Source organism: Lepisma saccharinum, chromosome 25 (assembly GCF_977018435.1).
Source record: "Lepisma saccharinum chromosome 25, izLepSacc3.1, whole genome shotgun sequence".
In the NCBI taxonomy this organism is placed as follows: domain Eukaryota; kingdom Metazoa; phylum Arthropoda; class Insecta; order Zygentoma; family Lepismatidae; genus Lepisma; species Lepisma saccharinum.
Window position 1 is genome coordinate 60,251,831 of NC_139253.1, and position 11,508 is coordinate 60,263,338.

Below are 11,508 nucleotides of genomic sequence, written 5' to 3' on the forward strand. Positions count from 1 at the left end.
ATGACCTTGTTTTGTTACGAAGCTAGTAACATCACGTGAATCTTCACTTAAGAATATCTGATAAGCAGATTTGATATCAAGAACAGAATATATTTTACCTTTACTTAAACTACATAAGGTATCTTCTTGATTATCAGTAGGATATCCGTCCCATAAAGTATGTTCATTGGCTTTCTGAAAATCTATAACCATTCGCTTTTTATTATTTTTACCATATACAATGAAACTAGGCGAAGCGTATGCACTTTCTGTTGGTTCAATGATACCCCTTGATAATAAATCATTAACAATAATATCTAAATCTTTTTCTTTTGTTGGTCCCAAGTTGTAGGGCATACTACGGACAGGAATGTTATCTATTAAAGGTATTTTGTATTCAAAGTTCTTAATCTGTCCAATATTGTTGTTTAAAACATCAGAATAATTATTTTTCAGCTCACCTAATTTTCTTTGAAAATCTTCAGATGAAATGCACGTTGCTGCCATTCCAATCCTTCCTTCTGATGAAGAAGGCATCCATTTTTCATCATTTCCTGGTTGCCATTGCAGTTGCGATGACCTTGAGATAGTGCGTTGTGGCCAACCACGTCCTCGAAGAGCGGCTTGTGGTCGTCTTCGTTGCCATGCTTTCCCTTGTGATGAAGGAAACACCTTTTGAGCATTTGGATGAATATGTTCTTTCTGAAATGACACATTGTGCATCTCAATACTGCCACAGTTCCAATTTATCGGCAAACGTACGTCACCAAAAGGAAAAGTTACTTCACTTTTATTTAAGTCTATAATCATACGAGATATAATTTGAAATTTTAGTCCGAGAATGCAGTCTACCGGCAATGTTGTTGCCACGAAGAATGTCTCAGGCCACGAGCATGACTTACACTTCACATTTAGTCCTACCTTTTTTTTCAGTTCCAACTGGGTTCCATTTCCCACTGTAAGTTTTTCATTACACTCTGTTATATTCAATTTTCTTTTAGCATTTAATTTAGATAATACGTCTTCCCTGATAATAGATACAGTACTTCCTGTATCGATGCACACATTAACTGTCATATTTTCAATAGTTATGGGCACAAACACTGCAAGTAATTTGTCACTTTTACCAGCTTCATAATTGATCATTGCCATTAAATTTCTTGAACGCATTTTAGGGCAAAATTTTTGAACATGACCAAAAATACCACAATATCTACACTGAATTGGCCTTTTGTGTACTACGTTTACACTTCTTTCACCAGACATTAATTGGAAATCTTTTGTTATACGTGAATGAGCATGTATTAATTGTAAGGTTTTCTTAAAATCTGCTATTTTGACTGGTATTCCATTTAACATGTGTTGTTGAGAATATTGAGGCAACATTCTTTCAACTAAACATTTTACAAATTCATGTTCCGGCCACAACAAATTTAACAAATTAAATGCTCTCTCACGAGACTCAAGAAAATGTAACGGATCTTCTTTATCTGATTGCAATTTAAACACACAATTACTTGCAATAACTTCCTTGCCAATAGTAGTAACAAAGTTATTAATGACATTTTCAACAATAGTTAACCAAGCCAAGTTACGACTAATTTGATGTAATATAAATGTACACTTCGCAACATCTTATTTGACCGCGCTGAAAAATTTCAAAGTCCGGAATTCGTAAATTTGGCAGCATAGCGCTTCAGAGCCAACTAAGAGTAGCCAACTTTGCGACATTTCTTCATCCTGAATGAAAACACTCTTGTGATTTTTTTCATTCTTTCACATTCCATAAAGTAGAGATACCCTAAAGCAGTAATAAAATATATGAGTAGACAAAAAAATGTTAAGTAGAAATACGAATGTTGAAAATTTTTCAAGATTCTTCGTTCTGAATTTGAAAGTAGGGAAATTTATGTGCTTTGTGAAACACTGAACAGGTTCTCATCCACCTGGAAAGAATTGCGGTCACATTTGAATGCAAGAAGGCAAATTTATGATGATTTTATGCGAAATGTTTAGTAAAGATACCTTGCACAACACCAAACGATTCTGCAAAGTGTGTATTTTCCTTGGTTCTAGGCGAAAAATGGTTCGAAACTCTGGCACAATGTTGCTTCAACTGAGATTAACGTGCTTTACTGAGCTTTCTGTTAGCAATCTCCTGGAGTAGTTGGTTAGATAATAGCACTTTCGTTTTTTTACTGTTTTCGTCAAGTTCGAAACATCGTAGGTTCAAATCCCACCCTTTCCTTATTATTTTTTCCTTTTTATTTGCCGAGTACGAAGTGTTCTAATAACGTAATATAATATTATATGATATTACTGTAAATATTTATGCGATGCATGCTCAGTGGCGGCAATTGGGTTTCAAAACTGATGGGGCAAGGTGGGGGGGGGGCAAGGACAGTTTCTTTCCCTTGGTAGATAATGTTAAGCATAGTGCGGGGTCATCTACCCCTCCACACTCCATAATCGTCGTCACTGTGCATGCCTCAAGTAATGCTTCTACTAATGTTTTTAATCTTCCAGTGATTGGCAGGATTTTAGGAAATACTTTTCCTTTCATTCAGCTGTTATAAGTTAACACATATTCAGAACTTACATGTCAACTTTCTGCATCCGGAAATGCTGGACATAAATCGCATAAATATCAACGGAAATATCCAAGAAACGTAGATAAGCATTCTCGTCCAAAGCCGTTTACTTCCCGAAAAAGATTTTGCAAGGAAGTAGGTTTGAACCCATGACCTTCCATTCCATAAGCAAACGATACCCCTACACCACACGGTTCACGTTATTTTATGCCCTCGGTTCGGATCCCACTTTAAACTGTAGGTCCAGTACCGATTAGCCTTACTATGCATAAAGTTGACTTAAAACACCAAATCAATCAATTCATCTCCTTTCAGAGTGGGCTTTTTCCTATGATACTGTAGTCGGCCAGCATCCGAAAATACATTTCTGCTTCGCGTACACCAGAGTGTAATTGCATTTAATATTGTGACTAATTTTACTTTAAAACTACAGATTGAAGCGATAATAGTGTCCAGAGAAAGAACCTCAAAGTAGATCGTCACACAAAGTATTTTAATCTATTGCCAAACATTTCAGTTAAGAATAATATTATGCTTTTCCATTGACCGTATTTTCGATTCATGGTGAATTTGCTAAAAGGACCACGTCAAGAAATCTAAATGTGTAGGTTTTACTAGTAAATGCATTTAAAATGCACGAAACAACAGGGGAGGAGAAAAATAAACCTTAAAAATAAGTAAAAATGCAACAAAAACTTTTAAAAATACTGACAAATAAACTAAAAGCCAAAAAAGGCCGAAAAATGCAAAAAAAAAAAATGTAAAATAGAAAGTGTTTTCCGGCTCTAACTGAAGGGAAACGGACATGATATCAGGTTTAGCATTGTTTTTAAGGGTCAGAAAAAAAGTTGATTTTTCATCAACTTCCGGATCCTAATTAGTAATTATGACCATTGAAAAAGTTGGAGGTAGCTTACTTAAAATTTTCTTGCTTAGGGATCGTATCGTGCCATACCTCCACTTTATAATACAGAAAAAAATCAAGTTCATATTTCGAAAATGACTTGGAGTTTTCCACCACGAAAATATGTTTTTCATAGTTTGAAGTTCGTTAGTATTATCTTTCAAGGTTTTCATTGTTTTAATTTCACACATTTTATATTTCATACGTTGAATATCCCTTTCCTCTCTCATTTCATACAGTCTTTGGAAAAAAAAACCTGAAGTTTCTTGTCAAACGGGGTCTGGTTCAAATGACTCATTTTCGCTCTCCTGTTCCTACTTTACACAAACAACAAAATACTTCGTAACTAAACGATTGCTTGTTCAAAACACGGAATTTTGACACAATTTTCAAAATATGACAAAACGCCGATAGACATGTTCATCACTTTTCCCTTACAGCGTTTCTCGATTTTATCTGAATTCGTTTCCTCATGAAAATTGCCATGAGGAAATTATAGATATGACATTATGTGTGAATTAGTTTCTTCAAACTGGTAGAAAATTTTAACATGACCTATCTGGAGAAGAGGTAGCGTGCTTGATTTTCACGAGGGAGGTCGTAGGTTCGATTCTCTACCTAGGCAGGATTTTTTTAGGAGTTAATCGTTGGATGTAAAGTTTATCCACCGTGCTAAGAAGTTAACATTGGTCTCTGTATTTCACGAGAGGAAAGGAAATAGTTGGAGGAAGTTATTTCGATGTTAGGAGGAAGTCACGTGGAATGCGCAGAATCAAGTTACATAGAGCTAAATCTGTAATGGTGGTTTCGAATATTGCAAAGTTAGTGCGGAAAGTTTGTTATATCTGATACTCGTACTTTCTGTTCAAAGAAGACAAACATTTTAGATACAAAGCAGTTAGGAATTAACGATCATTATGAGGTTTTGAATTTTTTTTGTCACTCACTATATAAATACTTATTAGTAGTTTCTTATCGAATCGGCCTTCGTCGCAATAACAATTTACTTATGTTAATTAGCGATTTACTATTCGTTTTAGACGCATGGTAAGATGGTGGTGAGGGGATTGGCAACAGTCATTACGAAGGAATGGACATAAAATTACCAATCTTAGCAATTTGAACTCATTAAACGCTCCCCTTCGTTACAGTAATGCACTACATCACTATTCAACATAACTGTATATCTTTTTTTAATATATCGAAATCAAATAATCAATATTTTAGGTGTCAGTGAAGAACAAACAATAACATAACTTAAATAACATTACATTTTGCATCCTGAATACATATATGTGATTTGTGAATTAATCATGATGTGTGTGTTAACAACATATGAACAATAACTAAAAAGAAAAGTTTTAACTTTAAATCCTGGAAATCTCCAACTTCTAAGGGAAAATATGCGCAGAAGGGACGTCCCTCAAGTGTGCATCGGATTCATTTTTTAAATATTCTGTTCAGCAAACAAACAAAAAAAAACTAAAAGAAAGAGGAGAGGGTGGGATTTGAACCCGCGACCTTTCACGCTTGACGAAAAATAAGGATAGCAGCGCCTAACCAACTACTCTACTTTAACTGAACGACGTTGCACCCTTAAAATCATGTTGACGTTTATGAAGACTCCCACCTTCCTGTGTTTCAAGCACATTTTCTCGACAACTCGTGTAAAATATATGTTTTTGAGAACTGTTCGATATTATGCAAGGTATTGTAAATAAAATGTCGCACAAACTACTCAAAAATTTGCTTCTTTCTGGACAAACTTGATGGCAATTTCCTCCAGGTGGAGAAAAACTCCATTCAGTGTTTCAAACCCCCCAAATTTCAAGTCGAGCAAGCAGAATCGTAAATATCCCTCAAGGTTCTTTTTTCCAATTTATTATTTCTGTTTGATTGTGTATTATAATAGCGGTTTATAGTTTCTAAGTTCATGGAAAGTGTTAAATTGAAAACCTCTCACCGCAGCGTTTTTCGTCTAGTGGAAGGACCTACTCAAAGTTGGCTACTCTCACTTGGAGCCGAAGTGCAATTTCCTTAATTGGAAAAAGTTGCTTTTCTCGTATTCTTTTCACTTCATACAAAAAATTGAAAATAGATACACTATCATCTTCTTTTACAATAGGGACTTGTGAAATTAATGATGACAATGTTTGTTGAGCAACTACATTACTTAATTTATCCAAACAGTGGCCACTATAAATTGGCAAATTTGATCGAACAAGGTTTTCGTCGTCACTAGATTCACTAGAAAAATCAATCAGATTTCTTACTGGTTTCTTATCTACCCATTGTGGCTTACAAGGAAATCGTGTACGTGACTGTTTAAAAACTGGTTCGTTCTCACCTTGATTGTTATCAGTCGATTCCTGAGCAGCAGTTTGGCGACCTTCAGCATTGCGCACGGTCGAGGAAACAAGAGGTTGTTCCCGTGATCCTGGCAGAGGCAATCCGAAATCACCAGTTTGATCGAGAGTAGCAAACCTGGACTGCAATGTACTACTAAAACGTTCCATATTAGCAATGTTACAGACCAAATTATTACATGCATTTAATCAGAAACAATCTACGTGAGAGAACCATGCTCTCTTTATTTGTAACCACCTTAAACAAAAGAAAGATAGATACAAATGGTAACTACACTAGATAGCAAAGTATAGCAGTGGACCCATGAATATTTTACCAGATGTCTTGTTGTTTCATTAATTAAAACATGTATTTAATTTTGGATTATCTGCTTGTTTATTACAAATATGATTAAATAATTGAGCCACAATTTGATTTACATTCCTTATGTATCATCATACTTTACCTACAGACAAATAAAGTATAACCTATATAACCAACCTAGAATATATGTGTGCACTCTGCGGCTGCTCAGGAAGGAAGAACTCTGTAACAGGCGGAGCCTTTTCTCGCCGAGCAGAGAACGTCACGTGATCAAACAAAAGACAATCTATTACACGATAGTACCAGATCCTTTCATTATATTACCTCGTAACGAGTATGTTACACCCTGAAACTGTACACCCTACGCTTCTAATGCGTGTCCGTGAAAGAAAACTGGGGCTTGCGCAATGTGTGTATTTTGTGTATTTATTTGTATTTCCTTGTGCGAGCCGTGGGCTGTACGCACTACATATTGCCTCATATTTGTATATTTAGAACCATTGCCTCCTTTGATACATGTATGAATAAGAAAAAAATAAACACAACACGGGTTCCACATTACACGTATTATAAGTGGCGGAAGTAGGAAAACCCCTTCCTCCGAGCTATTATATCGTCTAGTGAGTGAGGCCCTTTCTCCTCTGTATCCTGGTGGTAGGTAATACAAGATTTATCAAAAGCTACTGCACCTGAGATATGCATGATGTACGTAGTTGAAAATAAATTCGCAACTTTATTACCATCTCTACATTGCTACCAGCATTTGATCTAACCTCATTTGGGTGTACTGATTCTAATCTGAAGTTAGTTTTCCTCTGTAAGCTCTAGGTTTTTTCTTTCGAATTCAACAGTTTAATTCTTGACCTTGATATTAAATTTTCAAAATCCAATTCAACATTTTGAAGTTCAATGCCATCTTGGATACTTCCTGGCAAAGATACTCTTCGTGTATTCACAAAAAACGTGCATGGCAATATGCATTACAGTTTGAAAATCCTGCAAAATAAATGTTTTTGGTTGCAGCATTAAACATACATTAAATACAGTATTATTTGAGTTTAAATTAAGGCTTTTTATCTTGAAAATAACATTTAAATCTTATACATTTATTTTCTCTTTCACGTATTATAGCTCTGCCTGTTCTGGATACAGCTCTTTACTAAGTCTTCTAGGTAAATGTTTAATAATGTAGGTGATACATTGTCGTACTTCTCTCCCAATTTCGTTTAACGCTTTTTCTACCCTTCTCAGTTTAATTCATAATTTCGTGAAATAGATTGCTTATGAATCTCGACTTCAGATCCACAAATACTATAAATAGCACTCCTTTTCTCTAGGTATCTAGATTGTCTTCTTAAATAAATTTTATTTTTGTTTAAAAAGTGAATGAGTTGTACTTTGTCCACAAACACCTGAAATTTCCCAGGGGAGGAAAATTCCTTCCCTTAATAATATTCCGCGAAACGGGTATTCCCATTTCGCGGAAAATTTTACCCAGGTGGAAAATCTGATACAATGCGCCTCTGGGCCATTCGGCGAATGGGGATCGTCGAAACGAAAAAAACACACCGAAGGTTGAGAATCGCGTGAAAAACGGTTTGCATATGAACCGTGGCTTACAGAAGACAAACAAAAAGTATTACGATTTGAAAATAATTAGATGCGTGAGATCGATCGATCTATCACTGCTAGACTCGTTACTTCTCAGTATACGTCACTGGACACATGGATAAAAACAATGGAAACTGGCAACCATTAATAATAGGTTCGAGTGAGTGTTAATGCAGGTTAATACTAGTTACAGACGATAACAAACGGAGGGTTAACAAACAACATATTTAATTGTAACCTGGACGTATGTCCGAAACATTCATGTGCAACGAAGCACTATTCAGAAAACCTTATGCACAGAATATATATGTTTCTGGTTTCTCTTCTTCTAGCCGTGAAGGCCGTACCAATGTATTTGAATTTTTATAGCACTTACAGTAATGTCCCAAGTCATACTAATAGAGATAATTAATAAGAATGTTAAAAAATATTAATTGTAAATGATAAGAGCAGAAGTTACTAGTGCAATTAACATATTTTCTAGAGCCTCTATCAAGGACCCCTACCACTTTTCATGACCAAGGTGCGACGCCTTTTTCAAGAATCTCCCCAGTTGTCCTCACGACGCTGGGACAACTTCGAAATTTTGGGACTCCCACTGTAATCTCGCCAAAGGCGAGAGACTTAACTATTTGACGAAGGGTTCAAACCACATTTTTCCCTTCTCATTTCTTCCCTTTTCGAAACTTCACCCACGCAATTATTTTACCTATTTTTCTTATATTACATTGGTTTCCTCCTGTCTTTATTTTAATTGTCACGATGAGGATGAGTGATTTGGTATATTTTACCTTGCTTTTCTGCCATTTCTGGCTAATCTCGAAAATGAGGATGACTGATGAATGGTGAAATTGATGAAGGGACTCTCACAAAGAACACGGACGCCCTTGCCGGGACTTGGGACAGCAGGCGTCCTAGAAGGCTGTGATAACCACTCCGCCACTGAGGTCGGCATGATGAAGATTGTTTTTGAAGGGACAGTCATAAAGGAACATCATGCCAGGACTTCAACCTACGGTGCAGAGATTTATTCAAATATACTAAATATTATCGCCACTCACAAGTCCTTCCCCCCTTTTTATCCTATCCACGATCTTTCCCATAACTGTCTATTTCAATATTTAATTTATTCTTTCCACGCTTGCATAGATTATCATCCTCATTTGGAGAACAGTTATCTGAAAGAGCACTTTTAAAAATTATATTTAACTTTGTATACATTTCGGTTCGATTTAGTTACATAAGGACTGCAAAATGTTGAAAAACATCATCAATCATTTTCATAACATGGGATATAAAGAAATATATGTGATAAAGAAGAATCAATTTTTAGTACCAATTTTAGTTTTTCACATCATTCACTGGTTCTTTGCTCTCGTGTGCATTTCGTTCTTTGTTTGTTTAAACAATAAATACGTGAATAAAGCAATCCATGATCACAAAATCGTCACTATTTTCTGCATTTTGTCCTGGAATTTGGAAAGTGGCGATATTGCAGTAGGAGTGGTTATAACTTCCTCATATTGTCACGGTATCCAGTGACATGTGAAAAAACACCGTTCGATATTAATCATTTTTGTTTATTGATTCATATGATGTTTAAATGTAAAGTGTGAGGTTTGGTTTATTATGTGACAGAATTGGTATCCGAGCCAGGCATCGGGAGTTGGGAGACGGGGTTTTCTGAGTGACCGCCGGACTGTCAATACGGCAAAGTACTTGCCATATTTACACCTAAGCGGGTCGTCAAGGAGCAAGGATGGACTCATTTTCATCTGGACCAACGGAGAATTCGCCGCGGGAGGACAAAACTACTTTTCACGGATGATCAGGATAATCAGCTGGAGCCCAAGCTAGCAAGAACCGAGGACACGCCTTGTAACCGCATTTCGAGGCAATGGACCAGAGGTCATTTCCATCTCTTCGGAAACAAAAGCCAAGCCACTCTAACGTGTTTCCAACGGACAATTCTGAATCTGGTATAAATCTGCAGGACTTCGAGTTCACCACCACAGAGTTTTATCCAGATTTTGTAGAGAGATCATCTCCGCGCTACACTCTCGCGTGACTACTGTTTTGTCTCCGTGGACTTTGTTTTTCTTGCGTACCGTGAGCGAGTTACCGATAGTGAGTTTACCAGTATGCGCTTTATTCTGTGAAGCATTTTGTGGTGGTTTGTTTTTTACCAAGCGTGGACTACCATAAAGATGGCCGGCTAAAAAGATAGAGAAGGGAGGCCGTCGTCTTCCCCGACGCTTGCAACAATGCACCACCTCCATCCGGTGAAGCCACCAGGCGCGACGACCAACGACTGAAGCGCAAAGCCGCGAAGCAAAACATTGCCCGACGCCCAGAAGGACGTTTCCAGTTCGACGTCCAACAGAAGCCCGTAACCAGAGAGAGAGAGAGAGAGAGAGAGAGAGACAAGGATGACTCCTGATCAACGCCCGACAGAAGCCCAGAGAGAGAGAGAGAGAGAGAAAGAGAGAGTGAGATGATTCCAGGACAACGTTTGATTGATGCCCGACACACAAGAGAGATTCCGGACCGACGCATGAGAACGTACAGGCGACGCTTGTGAGAAGAGAGACACGCGACGTTCCATGAAAGTGAAAGTGCCCAATATCGCCGCAATCATCCTTCGCCGCGATCGACCTCGAAGAACATTTTCGCCGCAAAGGAACCTTGTGCAAACCCCCGAATTCAGAAAAGATGAACGATCACACGATGTAGCAGAGTCCGGTAGAGTATTCTTCAGATGGTTCATGTCCATGTAAACATGTATTGTATGTATCAACGCGGTACCGTAAACGCCGAAGTCTCACTGATTTGCATAGTGACTCAGGAACCCCGAACCTAACTTCCTTGTCTGATATTTTTTAGTAATGTTATATAAAAGGTAATTTCATGTTCATATGTAATAATTTGATTGTCTGCATTCAGACATAGAAGCTCCATTCCATAACGTTAATTTTTCGTGTAAATTGTCAAAGTGTGCTCCATTTTTGTGTAACCGACCGCCCCGTCGCGTCATTTAGCTTGTCAATAGTTGATCAATTAGTCTTTTTTATTTGTGGAAAGCGTATTTTATATTGCAAGAGGTCGTAGGAGTGTAGAATCCCTTATTGCATAGTGGTTTTTATTGTAATTTTTGCTCGCGCCGATGATTGATTTGTGTATTCCGGCAGCTGGAGCCGATTAAGTTTCGCATCACTATGTAATGGTGTATTTGTTCTCAATGGACGAGAGAGGATTATGTGTATTACCCCCGTCCGAGAAACTTGGTAAATGTCGTGCTTACGACTTGATGCGTACGTACATTCGAACGAAAGGTTTAACTACGCCGACCCAATTGTTTTAGATAACTGCTTTACGAGGGCTGGTGCATATTTGATTTATAAGAGCACAGGAGCGGGCAGACTAATGACCTAAATTCACGTAAAAGTTCAAACAAAAAGGAAATTGTATGTTGATTAGATCCATGATTTGTATGTATATTCACATGTGATATTCCTCAGAAGTAATGAATGAGAGAGAGAATGAGAGATTGTGAGTGAGGAGATGTAAACAGTTTGTTGACTCTATTTTTTTTTGTTGATACAATAAATTCATATTTTTACCGTTCGTCAGTGTTATCATTTGATGTTTTTCAGGTATCTGGTACAATGCTATTAGTGTGTTATTATTGTCCGAGCCTACACATCGAAGGTAAACCAAAAAGTGTAACATTTCAAGGTATTTATCCCCGCCTCG